Source organism: Akebia trifoliata, chromosome 15 (assembly GCF_017979445.1).
Source record: "Akebia trifoliata isolate Shusen 1 chromosome 15, ASM1797944v1, whole genome shotgun sequence".
NCBI lineage: Eukaryota > Viridiplantae > Streptophyta > Magnoliopsida > Ranunculales > Lardizabalaceae > Akebia > Akebia trifoliata.
In genome coordinates this window covers 6,227,680-6,247,280 of record NC_141389.1, presented here as the reverse complement: position 1 = coordinate 6,247,280, position 19,601 = coordinate 6,227,680, and the positions used below count along the sequence as shown (strand labels likewise).

The 19,601-nt window shown below is 42.9% G+C and overlaps 1 long non-coding RNA gene across 3 annotated transcripts; it reads right to left on the bottom strand.

Moving 5' to 3' along the window:
* Nucleotides 1-1,556: 1,556 nt before the first annotated feature.
* Nucleotides 1,557-17,236, bottom strand: LOC147384112 (uncharacterized). Of its 3 annotated transcripts, XR_015172882.1 has the most exons (8): nucleotides 17,054-17,235; nucleotides 16,601-16,745; nucleotides 14,894-15,000; nucleotides 14,686-14,738; nucleotides 14,432-14,537; nucleotides 14,136-14,192; nucleotides 13,971-14,042; nucleotides 1,557-1,872 (listed from the first exon to the last, which is right to left on the bottom strand). It is a non-coding gene; the product is annotated as an uncharacterized LOC147384112 (long non-coding RNA). The 3 variants fall into 3 exon arrangements; XR_015172881.1 differs by having other exon boundaries at nucleotides 16,601-17,235; XR_015172883.1 differs by lacking the exon at nucleotides 14,686-14,738 and having other exon boundaries at nucleotides 16,601-17,236.
* Nucleotides 17,237-19,601: the final 2,365 nt, after the last annotated feature.

The window sequence follows — 19,601 nt, the reverse complement described above, 5'->3', positions numbered from 1 at the left end:
AAACTTCTAACCCTATCAAAAGTAATTTACAAAAAATGTTTAGCACAATGTATAGCAAACTTTAGGGCTACCGAACCGCTCCCTAAATATATATAGGGAAATGTTCAGCACCCAACATTTTGCCCAACAATTTGCCCAACATGTTTTGTCCTACATGGGTTAGAAGTTTTGGAATGGGCTGATTTTTGCTGAGGATGATCTCTATGGTGAGGAGATCATCCTCACCAAAAATCAGCTCATTCAAAACTTCTAACCCCATGTTTACAAGTTGAAAAATCATGGACAGTCCATTTTTTGTAAACCATTTGTGATGGGGTTAGAAGTTTTGGATTGAGCTGATTTTTGGTGAGGATGATCTCCTCATCATAGAGATCATCCTCACCAAAAATCAGCCTATTCCAAAACTTCTAACCCATGTAGGACAAAACATGTTGGGCAAAATGTTGGGTGTCGAACCGGACCCATATATATTCACATTGTAATTGTATTTATCAAATTGTAATTTTTTATTTTTGGATAGAATTGTGCACTCTTAATTTTGTAGTAATGTTTTAATTATATTTATGCTTTGTAATGTAAAAATTGTTAAATTTTAAATTCTATAAAGTATAATGTTTTGTTTTTTTCATGTTAAGTTTTATATTTACTAGTAGGTGGCATGTGCAAATGCACAGCACAAGTATCACCAAAGTTAGGATTTGTTGATCAATTTTCTGTAATTGGTTTTAAGAATTATTTAAAAAAAATTCAAATAGATAATCTAATTGTATATTATATTGTTGTTAGGGTCTTTTTGTTATATAAAATATTTGGTAAAGTAATTGTGAAAGAATATTTTGGTAATTTTAGACAACAAACTGACATCGTTTGAAGGGTTGTTGGATTGTAATTTTATATTGTAATGGTTATTTTGTTCTTCAATGTGAGAGCCTTTTTTGATGTGGCATTAGTAAAAGTTGGTGTGGCAATAGTAACTCTCTAAATTTAAATGCACGAGCCTTTTTTGTTCTTCAAATTTTGGAATCATTATAATAGTCACTACAAAATTTTAGGTTTTTAGCGGGGGTCAAAAACCGTCCCAAATATAAAAAAACCGCCGCTAAAGGCCATATGGAGCCCTATAGTGGCGGTCAATAACCGTAGCTAATAGATTGTACTACCGTCGCTATAGACATGAGTGAGTCCTATAGTGACGGTCAAAAACCGCCGCTAATAGCATATTACCGTCGCTTGAGATATGCGTGAGTCCTATAGTGACGGTCAGAAACCGCCGCTAATAGTGTATTACTGTCAACATAGATACGAGAGATCTTTGGTGGTGGTTAAAAACTGCCGCTAATTAGGTTTTTACCGTAGCTATAAATACAATTTTGAATGCCTATAGTGGCAGTAACGATCACCACTAATAAGATTTCTCTTTTATTTTTTAATTTCTTTTATTTTAAAATTATTTATAATTAAATACCTATTTTTATACAACCTATCAATTAAACACAATTACTTAGTAAATCAAATTAGTTAAGAGACAAGTATAACAAAATAATAAGTCAATTGAATTAAGAGTCAATGCTTATAAATCCATGTTTATGACTCAAAAAATAAAAACTATCTATCATGGTTGTTGTAAACACTGATCATTGTCGGGTTGATTGTGCTGCTCATTAACCTACAATTCATATACATTAATCAAATTAATATACCTAAGTATCTTTGGAGCTTAGCCACATGCTTCCCCACAGGCTGTCCATGGCTGTCTCGCACTATTTCAAACCTTTCTCCTGGCTTTAGATTCTATAATGAGAGGCATCGAGTACGGCCTCCTTTTCTCTTCGACTTTGTCCTCTCACCAGATGAACTTTGTCCAGGTTCCATCTGCAAATGTAAAGTGCAACAGAAAAATAAATTATGCTTTGTTTAATCTTTTCCAATGTATCATCTATTGACACTAGCATCTTAAAGGCCAAAATGAAGCATGATGAACAAATTGATAAGCATCTGCTATGAAGGTTGTAGATGCACGAAATAGCTCTACACTTTCCTTCTCTATCAGCTCGGGGGACCTGCAAATCAGCCCACTCCGACGATCAAGTTAGACAAATTGTTCAGTGTAGTTTTTAAGAGAAGAAGAATTCGAACCTCTTTTACTGGTAGTTTTCTTTCTTATATAGGCGTTCGACCTGATCATTTTTTGTGCCACCCTTTGAGGTGACCTAGGGTAGTTAGCTTACTCCCTGACATGTCAGCTGCAGGAGTTGCTACAACTGCCCCATCACTTCTGAGAAAATCAGTGTTGGTCTGACATGACGTGGGTTGTTAGGACTGTCTGTCTATCGCTGGCACATCTGTCAGATCTGCCCTACCGACCTACGGGGCAGTTGTCCGGAACTCTCCACCGGTTGAAGGCTTAGTTCCGAGCTTCGAATGCATGCATCCGTCGGGGTTTATAGACCGAGCAAGAGTCGCGGTTTGTCCGACCTTATAATCATTAATCTTGGCCTTTATTCGAGCCGCGTGTCCGTGCTCTAGAATTTTCTCCTACAATACCCCCTCTCGGGAGCTCGGTCGGAATGATCGGGCACTCGAGAATATTAATAATAAATTAGGAAACTGACACGTGGGTACCTCTCATTGGGTCTCAGCTAAGATTAATGATTTCTTTATGGCTAATCGTTACTCAGCCCTTTCACTTTTCGAGGGCGGCGGTTGGTTGGGCTGTTATCGTAGTGTGCGTCCTGTCTGTTGGTTCAAACGGCGCAATTATGGCATAGAGTACACGTGGCGCCCGGGGAATGGCTCGATTCGCGTGCGAAGGGGCGAACGGTCATATTGGGTTTCTCAGCGTTTAATGTCTCATTATTGACCTGAGAAAACCCTGTCCGTTGATCCTAAGCGCGCTTCTCGAGGTCCTCCCTGTCTATAAATATCCCCATCATCTCCCTTCTGCATTTTCACTCTTGTCCTCCTTGCTGTTACGCTGCCCATTTGCCCTCTCACGTGTCTTCCTTGCCCTTTCTCGTGCACCTGCCCCTGCCTTCGCCGCGCCGCTGCTGCGTCCTCCCAGCTCCTTCGCGCCACCAGCCGATCGATCACCCAAGGCCTCTGGGTCCTCTGGAGGAGTGAATAAGGTAACCAAAACAAGGTCTCTCCCTCTCCTCTGCCTCTGCCCTCTTCCTTCTCACTCTATTCATGGCCAGGGGGAAATCTTATTCCCCCGCCTGCCCTCCCCTTGAGCTAGTTAGGGACACCTTTGGTGTCCCTGACAGCGTGGGCATGTCCTATGTGGATGATGCCACGCTGCTCAGAGGTAGTGCCCCCGATACCACAGTGGTGCACTGGGGGCAACTAAAAGCGGGCCTCAGAGTCCTTCTAAGTAGGCTGACTCGGGAGGTCCTAAATTTTTATAGGAGGGCCCCTGGCCAAATGAGCGGAAACTTCTTCCGTCTCATCAGTGCTTTTGAGCACATGAACAGTGGTTTGGAGGAGGGCCTCCAACTCGGACTCTGGGACATCAGGGCCCAGTTTTCCCTAAAGAAGTGCCCGAACAGGCCGGGCTTCTTTTACTTGTCAAAGAGGAGAGGGAAGCCGTCCTTGGTCGAGCTGCCGGACTCGGACAAGGAATGGTTCTTGTTCCCGATCCAGATGGCCGGGCAATGGGAAAACGCTCAAGGGGACGAGCTTCCCCCTCTCGCCTTCTCATCCTTCAACCCTCAAGGTGAGCTTTACTAATTGTTCCCGTCCTGATTCTTGTCATGCCCTCTTTCTGCGATTTTTTGATCAGTTGGTTGAACGATACTGCAGATCCGAGCAAGGATAAGTTCCCGGGGGAGTCGGTGGTGATCACACATCTTCTTGCAAACCCCGAACTCTACAACCGAGTGACAGCTCTTCTTCCCCCAACCATACGCCAATCCGACATGGCGCTCCGATCCAAGCGCCCTCCACCGATCCTCGGCTTAGATTCCGAGGACGAGATTGCCGAGGCTCCCCCCGCCCTTCCTTCCGGGGCTACTGTGGTGGGGCGCGCCGCCCTGGTCGACGAAGAAGAAGAAGAAGAAGAAGACCGTCAACCTCTTCTCAAGAGGTTAAGGAGGGGGCCTCGTTCTCCGGCCCCGATACCCCAGCTTCCACCACCTCCCGCACCCGAGGAATTCAACCATCCAGCCGAGCCATCACAGGCGTCCTCGGCTGGATCGGCCCAAAGGGGGAGCCTGCCCCCTCCCTCTCCATGGGTGGTGCAACCCACGATCCGGGGGAGGCCGGTGTCTGATAAGGACTCTGCCTTATCCGACCCGGAAATAACCCGGGCAGTGTTTGATGCGTCCGCGCTCCCGCGTGACGTCGAGAAGGTTCGCCGAAGTTTTGCTGCTGATTCGGCGAAATTCTCCCGCGACGCGTTCCGAGCCCTGGCCGTGGTAAGTTACTTAATTCTTTTCTTCTAATCTGCTACATATATATATATATATATATATATATTTTGGCTCTTTCATCCCGCTAACGCAGTTCCTTCCTTCCTGTTCAAGCTCAACACGCCATGGCCAAGCTCGTGGAATCCCGCGATGCTTCCGTGGACAGCCTTCGGTCCGCGGAAGGTCGCCTTCTTCAGCTACAGGCTGAAAGGGATGCGGCTGCGGCCAATTCCCAGAAGCTCCAATCTAGCTTGGATAGCGCACTATCCGAGCTGGAGCAGAATAAAGATAAGCTGGCTCTGGCAGAGGGGAAGATCTCTTCCCTGGAAGTGCTGGTGAAGGCAAAGGAGGCGGAGCAGGAGAGAGCACTTCAAGATCAGCTTAACTCCCTCCAAGCCCAACTGGATTCTTCAGAGGAAGCCTGGGAGGCAGCTTACAACAAGCTACAGGCGAAGCTACGGAGAGCTGAGGCCGCTGCAAAGAGGCCGGAAGTGATCCCAGAAGCCACTCAAACCGCTCCTCCCGAGCCTAATCTTGAAGCCCCAGTTGCCCCAGTTGAAGACCAGGCCCCCGATGATGCCGCGGTTGTGATCGAAGCAGATGTATAGATTTTTCCTTTACCTTTTTTTTTGTGACCCATTTTTGTAATCCCATATGTAATCAACGAAAATATATATAAATAGATATTTTTCTGAAATTCTTGTGTCCTTTGCTTTTTTGCATTCTCTTTTCTGTTTGCCATGTTGAGGTTTATTGCTTAAGAAACAAACGAAATAATTAACTATACCTAGCTCCTTAGGCTCATCATCTGTCCAAGACAGAAGTCGTTTCTTGATCGTGGCATTTTGGCATGGGCTTGATGCCAGCGAAGATCCGGGGTTCTGACTCTAAATCAGACTCCTTATTTCGGACCAAGTTTTTAGTTTCAGACGAACTCCTCAGCTAGGCTTGGCTATTTGTTGAGGAGTTGAGGCTTCGTCCTTGGACCAATCTCCTCAGTTGGGCTCGGCTCCTATGGAGAGCCGAGGTTTTTCCTTAGACCAACTCCTCAGCTGGGCTTGGTCCCCGTGGTGGGACCAAGGCTTTTCCTTCAGACCAACTCCTCAGTTGGGCTCGGCTCCTATGGAGGGGCCGAGGCTTTTCCTTAGACCAACTCCTCAGTTGGGCTTGGTCCCCGTTGTGAGACCAAGGCTTTTCCTTCAAACCAACTCCTCAGTTGGGCTCGACTCCTATGGAGGGGCCGAGGCTTTTCTCCTATGGAGGGGCCGAGGCTTTTCCTTAGACCAACTCCTCAGTTGGGCTTGGTCCCCGTGGTGGGACCAAGGCTTTTCCTTAGACCAACTCCTCAGTTGGGCTTGGTCCCCGTGGTGGGACCAAGGCTTTTCCTTCAAACCAACTCCTCAGTTGGGCTCGGCTCCTATGGAGGGGCCGAGACTTTTCCTTAGACCAACTCCTCAGTTGGGCTTGGTCCCCGTGGTGGGACCAAGGCTTTTCCTTAGACCAACTCCTCAGTTGGGCTTGGTCCCCGTGGTGGGACCAAGGCTTTTCCTTCAAACCAACTCCTCAGTTGGGCTCGGCTCCTATGGAGGGGCCGAGGCTTTTCCTTAGACCAACTCCTCAGTTGGGCTTGGTCCCCGTGGTGGGACCAAGGCTTTTCCTTAGGTAGCAGGGCTGTGGAGCAAAGATGACTTTATTGATAATATTTCTTTAAATTGAATACATTCCACGGTGATTGAATTTCATCCCCGGTCGAAGTCTCCAAGTAGTAAGCGCCGGTTTCCCCGACTTTTCGCACAACATACGGTCCTTCCCAGTTACTGCCGAGCTCCCCACTATTAATTTCCTTGGTATTAGAAAATACTTTTCGTAACACCATATCGCCGACTCTGAACTCCCTGCGACGTACCTTCCGGTCATAAGACCTCTTCAACACCTGCTGGTACCGTGCCAATCTCTCTATGACTCTTTCCCTTGTTTCATCCAACCAATCCAAATTCCGAGCCATCATTTCATCATTGACCTCCGTCTCTGCCACTTGTGACCTCGTAGTAGGAACCTGTATCTCGGTTGGAATAACAGCTTCCGTACCATAGGCTAGCGCGAACGGAGTGAAACCTGTCGCCCTTCTTGCCGTGGTTCGATACGCCCATAGGACGCTATGTAGCTCGTCTACCCATCTTCCCTTATGTTTCGCCAGCTTCTTCTTCAAGTTCGCCAGGATTGTCTTGTTCGATACTTCAGCTTGGCCATTTCCTTGTGGATATCTTGGCAACGATTGCAGAGAACGGATTCTGTATTCTTTGAAGTACGATTGCACGCGGTTGCCCTTGAACTGAGTTCCATTGTCAGAGATCAACGCATAAGGGATCCCGAATCTCGTTATGATGTGCTCCCATGTGAATTTGATAACTTCTTCCTCCCGAATCCGTGTAAGGGGAACAGTTTCCACCCATTTAGTAAAATAATCTGTAGCTACTAGGATAAATAGCTTGCCCCCTTTTCCCCGAGGTAGAGGTCCCACAATGTCCATTCCCCATATCGAGAACGGCCAGGGTGATTTCATAGGATGGAGTTCACTGGCTGGCTGCAGATGCATGGGAGCATGTTTTTGGCATTGATCACAGGTCCTCACATACCTCTTACAGTCTTCCTGCATCCTTGGCCAGAAGTAGCCCTGATTGATAACCTTATTGGCGAGCGACCGTCCTCCCGAATGATTGCCGCAGATTCCCTCGTGGATTTCCGTCATTATGAGCTCGGATTCTTCCTTAGTAAGGCACTTAAGAAGCGGTCCTCCGAAGGACATCCTATACAACTCTTCCCCAACAAGAGTGTACCTGCCGACCTGTCGAAGTAATTTTCTAGCTTCCCCCTTATCCGCTGGCAGAACCTTAGAGTGAAGATATCGCGTGAACTCCTCTATCCATCCCGAGGTTCTTCCAGCCTGTGCGCACTCCTTTTCCTCGTGTTCGATACTCGCTTTAAACAGGTATTCCATCGGTAATGACCGTCCTTCTGTTTCTCCCAGCATTGAGGCAATGTAAGCCAGCGAGTCTGCATGCCTGTTCTCGTCCCTGGGTATCTGGCATATCTCCACTTGATCGAACTTCCTAATCTCCCGCTTAACTGAGACCAGGTATCTCGCCATGCGTTCGTCCTTTGCTTCAAATTTCCCATTGCACTGATTCGCTATAAGTTGGGAGTCGGTACAAAGCTTTACCCGGCCTATTTTCAACTCGCTTGCCATTCTCAGCCCGTGGATGACTGCCTCGTACTCAGCCTCATTATTCGATGCCCCATACCCGAGTTTGATTACCTTTTCCAACCTATCGTTGCTCGGAGTTACAATTACTATTCCAACCCCCGAGCCTGAGTAGTTCGATGACCCATCGACGAAAATTCTCCATCCCGCCTGCTTGTCCCACAGCTCCACTTCTTCCGTCCCTTCGTCTTCGTTCTCCAACTCTTCCCAGTTCGGATCCTCAATCGGGAAATCCGCAAGGAAATCTGCCAATACCTGCCCCTTTATCGCTGTCCGGGATTCAAATTGTAAATCGTACTCTCCGAGGATTACAGCCCACCTCGCCATCCTCCTCGACTTTTCGGATCTGTGCATCATCTCTTTCAGCGGGGTGTCCGTCACAACTCGGATGCGGTGTGAGAGGAAGTAAGGCCTGAGTTTGTGCGCCGAGTAAACGAGCGACAATCCTACCTTCTCCGTCTTGGTGTACTTAACCTCCGATACGCCCAAAGTTTTGCTGACGTAATAGATAGGATATTCCCGCCCCATATCGACTTTAAAGAGAACTAAGCTCACTGATGACGAACTAGTTGCCAGGTAAATTCCCAATTCCTCTCCCTCTTCCGGGGAACTGAGGATCGGTGGCTGCCCTAAATACCTCTTCAGATCGTTGAAAGCTGCCTCACATTCCATACCCCAGGCGAAATTTTTCTCCTTTTGCAATAACGCGAAGAGCGGGCGGCATCGATCGAATACCCTGGAGATAAACCTGTTCAGCGCAGCTATTCTCCCTGCCAACTTCTGCACCTGCTTCTGGTTAGCGGGGCTCGGCATTTCTACCAACGCCCGGATCTGGTCTGGGTTTGCCTCGATGCCTCTCCGGGTTATAATGTGCCCGAGGAATTTTCCAGAGGAGACGGCGAAGACACACTTCTTCGGATTTAACTTCATTTTGAAACTCCTCAGCCGATCAAATGTTTGCCTGAGGTCTACCAGATGGTCTCCTGCTCGCTTGCTCTTTACCAACAAATCGTCGATATATACCTCCACAATCTTCCCGATCAATCCTTCGAACATTTTTGTCACGAGTCTCTGGTAGGTTGCCCCGGCATTTCTCAAGCCGAACGGCATAACCTTAAAACAAAACAATCCTTGCTCGGTGATGAATGATGTTCGTTCCTGGTCCTCCGCTGCTAGGGGGATCTGGTTATACCCCGAATAGCCGTCCATAAATGACATTCTCTCATGACCAGCAGTGGCATCGACCAACCTGTCGATCCTTGGTAGCGGAAAGCTATCCTTTGGGCACGCCTTATTCAGGTTCATAAAGTCAATGCACACTCTCACCCTCCCATCCTTCTTCGGTACTGCCACTATGTTCGCTATCCATTCCGGGTACTCTACCTCCCTGATAAACCCGGCGTTTAAAAGCTTCTCGATCTCCTCATTTACCCCCTGCCTGAGGCGCGGAGACAGCCTCCTCGGCTTCTGTCTAACAGGTCGGAAGCTTTTATCAACATTTAACCTATGACACGCCACCGATTGGTCTATTCCCGGCATGTCCTCCAATGACCACGCGAACACGTCCTTGTTTGCCTTCAGGAGTTGGAGCAGTGCTGCCTTCTCCTCCTGCAACATCGTGGTACCAACACTAACTATCTGTCCTCCATCGCCGCCGAGGTCCACGGCTTCGACTTCCTCAACTGTTACCCGCTGCTGCTCTCGCTGCAGCTGCTTCTGTAATTGCTACGAAGCTTCATTAACAGTTGGAGGTACCTTTCTCTTCTTCAAGGGGACGGCCTCGGGGCCTTGGTCTTGCTTCAAGGCCAGGTGAAAACACCTTTGCGCCATCTCCTGGTCACCCCTAATTTCCATTATTCCTTCCTTACCCGGGAAACGAATAACTTGATGATAGGTCGACGGGACCGCTCTCATCTCGTGTATCCACCTTCGCCCCAGGATCGCGTTGTAGGCCGAATCGGCATCTATCACCACGAACCTCGTCATTACCACCTTCGAACCTGCTGTGATCGGAAGTGTGATTTCTCCCACCGGACTGCTCGGAGTACCGTTGAAGCCATAAACGAGGGTTGATGTTGGTTCCAAGCTTTCTGAAACCCCCATCCTCTTAGCCGCGCTCAGGAACAGAATATCCACTGCGCTTCCCGAATCCACCAGTATCCTTCGGAGCTCGACGTTCCCCACTGGGAGCACAATCACTAATGCGTCTTGATGGGGCCTTGCCGTTCCCCTCAGATCATCCTCTGTGAACACGATCGCCCGGGGATCCGCTCCGCTGGACTTCGTCCCCGCTACCCGTACTCTTGATGCCACGTTGTTGACTCCGACCACATGTCGGATCTTTTTCACCTTCTCCCGAATCTCCCGCCTAGAAGGTATCTCGGCCCCCAACACCCCCGTGATGGTATGAACTATCCTGCGCTCTTCCGTCTCTCGATGCCCTCCTTTTGTTGGCCTCACTTGCTCGGGCTTTCGTCCGGCTCTCTCAAAAATTTCCCCTCCTCTTCCTCTTCTCGCCGATACATATCTACCGAGCTTCCCTGCTTCAATCATATCCTGTATTATATGGCGCAGCCTGTAACAGTCCTCCGTAGGATGGTCCTCAGCCTCATGATACTCGCAATACGGTTTTCCGGGCTTCCCCTTGTACCCCCGCGGTGGTTGAATGAAATCGGGTTCCCCCTTTATGTGCCTCAGTATCACGGATAGCTTCTCATTGAGCGGGGTATACACCCGACCTCTCTTCCACCATGACTGCTCGTTCAAATCTCTCCGCTTTTTCTTGCTTCCTTCCCCTCCGAGGTGCGTCGGCACCTTTGCAGCGTCCATTCCCCCTTCACTGTTGGCCACTGTTTGGGTGCTTCGTCTCCTGCCCTTCACAGATTCTTTCACCAGGATGTACTTTTCCACCTTCGCATACAAATCTTCTAGACGAGTAGGATCAGACTTGATCAAGGACTCATGCAACCGTGTTCCCGGGATCACCGCAGTGATATACGCCGCGCATGCTGTGGCCTCGTCCATGCCTTCTACGTCCAGGGCTCTTGTTCGAAAACGAGTTACGAACGACCTAATACTCTCCCCAGGTTCCTGTCGAAGGTTGAATAGAGTGTTGACCCCAACCTTCTTCCTTCGTAGGTGCACGAACTGCCCAACGAACGTTTCTTCCAGCTCGGAAAAGTTCGTAATAGACCCAGCTGGTAAGGCCTGGAATCACATCATGGCCCCGAGCCTCAAGGTTGACGGAAACAGCTTGCAGAGCAATGGATCATCGTTCTGGTACAGCACCATTTGACTTCTGTAGTGTAGTATATGATCCATAGGATCTCGTGTTCCATCATAAGTTTCAAACTTTGGCATATGGAACGATCTGGGTGGCTCTGACTTCATTATCGCCGACGAGAATGGTGTCCCTTTGAGTTCCCGAATTGCATTCCTCACCTTTTGTGCGGGATCCTTTCCTCGGGCGAATTCCTCATCCCTTCTCCTGAGCATTTCCTCCACTTCCCTCATCGTCATCGTTTCTTTAACTTCGGAGCTTCCTTGCTGCGTTTTTGCTGCCGCTGAATCTTCGGTCCAGTCTACCTCCGTTCTTGCTGCTCGAACAATATGATCGCTACTCCGCTCTGCACCTGGGCCTTCTTCGGTCTCTGCGCGCTTGCCTAACTTTTGCCTTAGCTCCTCGTTTTCCCTTCTTATTTTCACTATCTCATCATTTTGTTTCTCTAACCCCCTGCGCATTTCCTCTCTCATCTCCGTGAGTAAGTTGTACATTGCAAGCATTGGGTCTGGCGCGTTTGGGGGCTAGTCTGCTGGTAGCGGGTTTGATGGCTCTCCGCAATTTTCGCCTCTAGCTCTTCCCATCTTGGTCGTTTTTCTCCTTGTAAGTTTCCCACGGACGGCGCCAAATTGTAGATGCACGAAATAGCTCTACACTTTCCTTCTCTATCAGCTCGGGGGACCTGCAAATCAGCCCACTCCGACGATCAAGTTAGACAAATTGTTCAGTGTAGTTTTTAAGAGAAGAAGAATTCGAACCTCTTTTACTGGTAGTTTTCTTTCTTATATAGGCATTCGACCTGATCGTTTTTTGTGCCACCCTTTGAGGTGACCTAGGGTAGTTAGCTTACTCCCTGACATGTCAGCTGCAGGAGTTGCTACAACTGCCCCATCACTTCTGAGAAAATCAGTGTTGGTCTGACATGACGTGGGTTGTTAGGACTGTCTGTCTATCGCTGGCACATCTGTCAGATCTGCCCTACCGACCTACGGGGCAGTTGTCCGGAACACTCCACCGGTTGAAGGCTTAGTTCCGAGCTTCGAATGCATGCATCCGTCGGGGTTTATAGACCGAGCAAGAGTCGCGGTTTGTCCGACCTTATAATCATTAATCTTGGCCTTTATTCGAGCCGCGTGTCCGTGCTCTAGAATTTTCCCCTACAAAGGTAATGCATGTCCAAAAGGAGATATTTCTAGGCCGGCATCCTAAAGGGGAAAATGAAGTATGCAAAGCAAATACATACTGGACAGCATCTCATTCTTCCTAGTGTTACCCGAATTCCAATAGGAATTCAAGCAGCACTTCTACAACATAAATCTTACGGGCTGTAGCTCTTTAAAACCATGTCCCTATTGGACACCACACCACAGGAGTCTCTATTGGACACTTAAAACATAAAGAAGACAACACAAGTTGGCATGTAATTGATGGATGATCCTTGTTGCGAATATTAGCAGATAAAAAATTAACTAGAAGTAGCTCATACCTTTATCAGCTTCTTCAAACAAATTGTAACCCTCTCTAAGGCTTTGACATCTTCATCTATCCCCCAAATATTCGAATTGGAATTTGCAAGATGGAGAAATAAGTACAAAAATAAGTTATTCTGAAGTTTGATATACAACCCTCTGTTTTTTACCATCTGTAAACCATAATCTGAATCCTGTTTCTTTTATGCAGTTAGGATTTAGTGTTCTTATCCTTCAATCAATTGATGTTGCATCAGAATCACTTATGCATTTGAATTCATTATTCAAATAAACATTAGAGCTTCATAACAGATAGCTTACCTTATAAAAACAAAAAATCGGTACATGTGATGGTGTTGGGTGTACAAACAAAATGAACATGAAGATGATATGAGCATGGGCCTACATCTAAGATTTCAAAAAAAAAATATGGAAATAGAACAATAAATGCTTGTATTGTTCTAACATGGAATGATGAATTTGTCTATTAGCACAAGTTATTATGTTAAAAACAACAAAAGGGCTGTAAAAACATCAATGCCCCACCCACTAAATGTTATCAGAAATTCTATTCTCTTCATCTTCATTTGATTTTGAGAGTCGGGATACTTTTTTGCTCATAATTATTACAAAGAAAAGTAGTTGATATAGGTTCAATCATTGTTTGTGTTTTATGACCAACCATCCATAGTCTTACACTTCCATTCAACCATTTCTCATGTCGGAGACAAAGATACATTTCTACACTGCAGATCATCAAGTACATGATGCTTATATGAACAGAACATTTAGATCATCATTGTCACCAGGTTGTTAACAAAAACACTTTCCTTACTAGGTTAGTCAAGCTAGGCCTACTCTAATTTTAATATGTAATGACATAGAAAGTTTAGCTAACAAAATCTCTGATACAAAACATAGGAGCTAGAAATATAATAAATAAAATGGTAGCTGGTTATGAAGACTTTCTTTGATCAAATAAAATATGAAAAAAATCGGGAAAATGAAGAAGAAGAACACACCAAGTTATTAGCTGGAAAGTTAGGAATTAAAGTCCATTTCTTGGAGATCAAGAAACAACCTGTTCCACATAATTTGGAAAGGGTATATATGCTAGGTTTTCTTTATCATATAAATTGCTAATTTTATTTTAGCTCATATTGGGTTCTACTTCTACCTTGGTACCCCTGCTGATACATAACAAATCTGATTCTGAGAAATCTATGGTAAGTTTTATGAGTCCAACATTACATTAGACTTGGATTCGGGTTTGAATCTATACTTGATCGATTTTAGTGAAGCATTGCACCAAGTTGTACGTTGTCTCATATCTAAAGCTACACGCATTCTGTCAATGATGTCATGCCTTATTAGAGGTGTAATCTTTAGAGTATATTTAATTTTTGTCACAAGTTGTTAAGATCTTTGGCACAAGTTCCAACTTGTGCCAAAGATCATGGAAAATCTAGCCCATAACATGTAATAACATATGCACTGCACTTAGCTTCATTGTGAACTATTTCACATTATTTTGAGAGTCGGCAGATACTCACACTGTTTGTAATTGAGGGGAACTGAACAGGTGATGTGGTACTTCTCCTCGAAGTTGAGTATCTTCCATGGCCCTGCATGACAAGATTTGTAACTTCAGGAAAATAGATTGAAACCTTCTTTTTTGTAAGAGATCTTGTGAGATGTAGAGGGGCAGAGATACATGCCTGTTAGATTTGGTGGAGCGTTCTCCCATACATCCTTCAAGGAGTTTAGAACAGCAACTACACAAAGAGAAGCAAAAGAGTGTACACTATAAGCCTAGTAACATATGAAACCAAGGTATTATATCCTGGATTTTTCCAAAATATAAATGATGAGATTTGACATTGATTTTCCTTATATTCGAATTTTAAAATCACATCAAATGCATGCATGATCGTCGCATCGATGTTTAATAGACGATGCATTCGCTACAAGAACAAAATGACACTACGAAATGAAAAAGAGCATTCTCCATTACCCCACGATCATAAGGCTGCCCACATTGGGGCATGGCACAACGCTACTCTTGGGAAAGTAAAGCCGAGTCACGGCATAAATCTAGGTCCCTGCAGTCATTGCAGTAGCTGCAAACAAAATTATGTGGTTTAATCAATTTTTTGAAAGGTTAGCACTTCAACTCGAAAAAAAAAAAAAAAGAAAAAAAAGAGGGCTTAATTGACTAAGGTAGAAGGAAGTAAAGGCTTTGGTTTAGAAGAAAGAGTTGGAGTGCACCTGAACAGAGTTCAACAACTACCGCCAGTCCACCCAACTCACCAACGCAATGTCTTTGTCCCCAAACACCACCAGTCCACCAGAATGATTAAGTAATGAAATTATAATAAATCTACACTTTGTTCTATTTGTTTTAAATATTAATAGCAACTTTCTTTTTCCTTCAATTGATCAAAGACAATATAAAAATTTCCCAAGAATCTTTTACCTGCAAATTACATTTGGTAAGGTGAAAGACAGGCAAGGATTGCAAAACTTCGCTTCTGGATTGAACTCCGTTGCACGAACATATTTTAACAGATTCTTCCTCATTACCTGTGATGAATAGAGGATGCAAATGAACCTATCAGTCCTTGAGACACTAGAACTCACAGAAAAGAAATTACAGCATGATCTTACGGTTTATCCTAAATAATGGGGTGAACAACACGAATCCAATTCCACTCTGTTCTAGGCCAAAACTTTGGTCAGGCAATGTACTTCCTTTTCTTACTACTATTTGTGGCATGTTTGGCCTCCTGCCCTTTCTAGAGCCCTAAATTTGCTCCAAATCTACTCACTAGTGTCATCAGTATTCTTTGTATATGCCCAAACCATATCAAATGAATTTAATTTATTTTCTCTCTTATTTGAATTTTATGTGATAAATGAGCAATAAGTGAACTGAAAGGAAAATTTTACAAGACAAAATTAGACTAGCCATGCTTCATGTATAGAATGACCAAATAGAGACAGATAAGAGGTAAGACTAAGAAAGAATAACTCCTTATTCCCTATTCCCATATGGACAATCTAGCTGTGTGCATCTATATATATGTTTTGTAGCTGAGTGCTTGAGGTGAGGCATTGCATTAACAAAAGCTATGACATGCAAACCTCAAGGACTACGGTGTAAGCTTCATGAGAATGCACTTTTGATAGATAGATAATTATATACAAATAAATAGCAAAGAACTCCAATAAAGAGAAAATCAAGGGAAAAAATAAATCAAACAACAATTGAGAATTCATAATTTCACATTCTAAAGTTTGTGATCAAATCTTAAGTACACACTCATTAAATCAGAGTAAAATGAACCACATCCATTGTTTCATACTTCCAACTCTTTATCCCGCAAACAAAAGGTAACACTTAGGAATGTAAATACTACTTTAATAAGAAGCGGATGCATATGTTCAACATAAAGAGAGAAATGGAAATAGAGAAGAAAGAAAAAAATAGTGATGGAAGAAGTTAAAGAAAATCCATCAAACTGTTCAAGTTGCAAATCGAGAGATTAAAGTCAAAAGAAATGATCATAAAGTTAAAGACCTCTATGAAAATTAAATGTTTTAACAAGGAAAAACATATAACTATGAGGAATATTTTGTAGTAATATTACAAAACAAAGAGAATAAATAAGAAATATAGTACATCCCTGTAAGGCACAAGTCTTGGTCCAAATGAAAGACTGGATGTTGATATAAAAACAAGTTTAAGAAACAAGTCATATAAAAACAAGTTTAAGAAAGACTGGAAGTTGATGATTCAACTAAATTCCTAAAGAAAATTAATATGTTATTCAATAATGCCATTTATATTTAGAATAAGAAGTATTCTAATCATATCAGCAGCCAAACAATGGAAATTGGAAAAATGCTTCCTCAATACCTACTTTTCCCATCAAAAAATTTCAATTTTTTAGGATTCAAACAAACAAGAAGCAATTCAACTAGAACAGATACATGGCTCTGATCTCCTCCCAAAGAAGCAATACATTCATCTACAAAAACAAATGTGCCAACAAAGGAACAAAGGAAGAGATTACATCTCAATTCAAAATCATTCCCGCCTTTCTGAAATGAGACAAAATCGAAATCAAAACCACACTCCTTGAAAAAAAAATCAAATTGAGATAAATCTCAAACAATTCACCTTGTAGAAGCGGAGAATCTTCCACTTCAAAATTTAACAAAGATAGAAAATTCAGTAAGAACCCTTCTTAAACCAGCTCCAATGGCGAAACCCTTGACAGAAGCTATGATGGTTCTCCAAATCCTTATTCGAATTCATATAAAATCTAGGAAATGAACAAAAAGATGAAAAACATCATTATCTCCATGAAAACCTCTATGACATCCGACGCAAGGAAGGGACATTGAAGAGAATTTAGGGTTTCAAGAGCGTTAATACAGATGAAATGTATGAGAGTTGCAAAAAGAGAGACGGAGAGGAAAAGAGCCTCGGAGCAACTAATTGGATGCTCGTAAGCTGTCAATAATGGTGACTGCCACTCAAAACCTAGAAACAAATTCAATCCAAAACGAAAACGAAAATGTGAAGAGGAGAATAGACGAAATTGATACAGAGAGAGAGAGAGAGAGAGACCTATTAGAAGGGAAGGTTTCTTCCATTAACATTGAAACCCTAGATGTTGAGGAGATGAAATGAGCTTGATACAGAGAGAGAGAGAGAGAGAGAGAGAGTGTGTGTGTGTGCATTTTTCACAAAATCTGATGATACAGGAAGAGAGGTTTTTCACAGGGAGAGAGGTTTTTTGCAAAAAAATTTATTCGTTTTCGCGCGCAGGCTGTGCTGTACAGTGGCGCTATTTTGGCTACCGCTAAAAATGCGTCGCTAAAAACTATTGTTTTTGTTGTGACTAATCGGTAAAGATTTTAAATTATTTATACTTTCAAATTTTTTTGAGATTGTTTAAGATCTATTTCATATTCATAATTTATTTAGTTCCTTTTTAAATTAAAACATTCTTTTAATCAAACATCAAAGTCCTGTCCAAAGCCCGAATCCAAGTGAGCTTCGGGCTGGGCCCATATTTGAGAGAGATGGAGGTCCACCATGATAATTCTAGCATGAGTCCACATCCTGTATTATGGACACTATTTTGTGTTTTTTAGTGTCCCATAAAAGCATGAGCTGAATGGAAACGTTGTGGCCTTGATGGAATCAATGATCTGAATTCCCTCATATTCAAATTGTATCCAAAACTCCTTAAAAAAAATTCTCATAAATAATCATTCTTAATTTAATCTTAAGATTCAATTTATTTCAACCTCTTTAAATATATTTTTATAGAAAAGCAAGGATTTTCTACAGCAGGGTAAGGGGAGATTGAAAAGGTTGAGTAGAATAAATAAATAAAATTATATTTTATCATAAAGGTTAAAATTATATTTTATAAAAGAATACCATGTTCAAGGGTCATGTCATCCAATTTAAATTAGGAGTGCACATTTTGGAGGGATAAAATCATCTTCCAACTGGACCGTTTATTCGCACGATCAATAAGCATCCCAAGATGGACACGTGACAAGGTTTGAATAGAATTCTATGTAATTAGAGAAGAATCCCAATTTAATATGATTTTTTTATAATAGGTAATTAATTTATTTATATAGGGGTAAAATGACCAATTATAATTTAACTAGGATTAGGATTTCTCTTTAAGATTTTTTCTGTTTAAAGGCCTTGAGACTATTGTAAAAGGAAGAGGAAAAATCGAGAGGATAGAGGAGACCGAGGAGAAGAAGTCATGTAATTGTGAAATTTATAGTGGAATAGCTCCTCAAGTCCATGGGCGTAGGCACGTTTACCAAACCACGTAAAAAATTCTTTGTGTTCTTTATTTTTCCATGTTTCTTCTATTTTTTTGTGGGTTTAATGATGAAATCATGATCGAGATTGATTTACTACAAAATTGACCTCTACACACATGATTCGGGTTGGGGGCAATATTGGAACCAAACCGAATTTAGTCGGTCCTACAAATTTTGAACCACATACGCCATAGAACCAAACCAACCTTAGTTCGATTCAATTCGATTCTTGGGTCACAAAAACATAGATTAGATTTGTGGCACCCCTAGCTCCTTTAGTAAACTTAATTGCTGGCTAGTGACAACATACCCTTAGAGGAATCTTGTCAGATAGGTGGTAGTTAAAATATAAAAAAATTATACCACAAATACATGAAATTTCTGGTGTAAAATCTGAAACCATTGAGAAAACATTCATATAATTCTGAAACCATTATCAAATAGGTGGTAGTACTATTAAAAATAACAATAATAATAATTTTTTAACACAAATAATTTGTGATGGAAAATCTGACACCATTGAGAAAACATTCATATAAAGATCCATTCTACTAATTTTTTTTTTTTTTTTAAATAGTTAAACTACAATTTTAAGAATTGGAAGATTCAGAATCAATAAGAGGAAATTTCTCAACCTCATTCATGAAAAAGGAAAGAGAAAGAGAAAGAGAAAAAAGAGTACTTTTTCCAACGATGGAGATGAATTGGTTCTTTGGTGAGGGGTTACGGCGACGATTAGGGTTTCATTCTAAAAAATTGAAAGGTTCTTGTGATGGGAAAGAAGAGAACTGAGGTTTGTTGAATTTAATTGTTAAATATTGTAATATAAATATATTATATTTAATATTTAATATAATAAAATTTGGTTCGGTTCAGCTCTAGGACACCCTTGAATTGTGTGTAGAACCGAATCACTTGGTTTTTCAAAATGTCAATCCAGAACCAAACCGATTCTCCATAAAATCGAATCAAACCAACCCTAACTGGTTCGATTCAATTTAGGTCTCGATTTGGCCCGATCCAATGTGCACCTCTAATTTAAACCACATGTGTATTTCCTAAATATTCTACGTGGCAATCTGACGCCCGCCTTTAACATACACCTCTCTACACCCCCATCACAGAATTGTAGAACATTTGCCTCGAGATAGACAAGAAAAAGATTTATGATTATGCATATCATGAAGCAAATGATCAACAATCTTGTGGATAGTGTGTAGGAGGGCGTATGTGAAGGCACTGCGGAAATCTTGAGGAAAGATCCTTCTAGGAGATCGGTTCGGGAGTCATCACATAGTTTAGGTCTAGGACCAAAATTT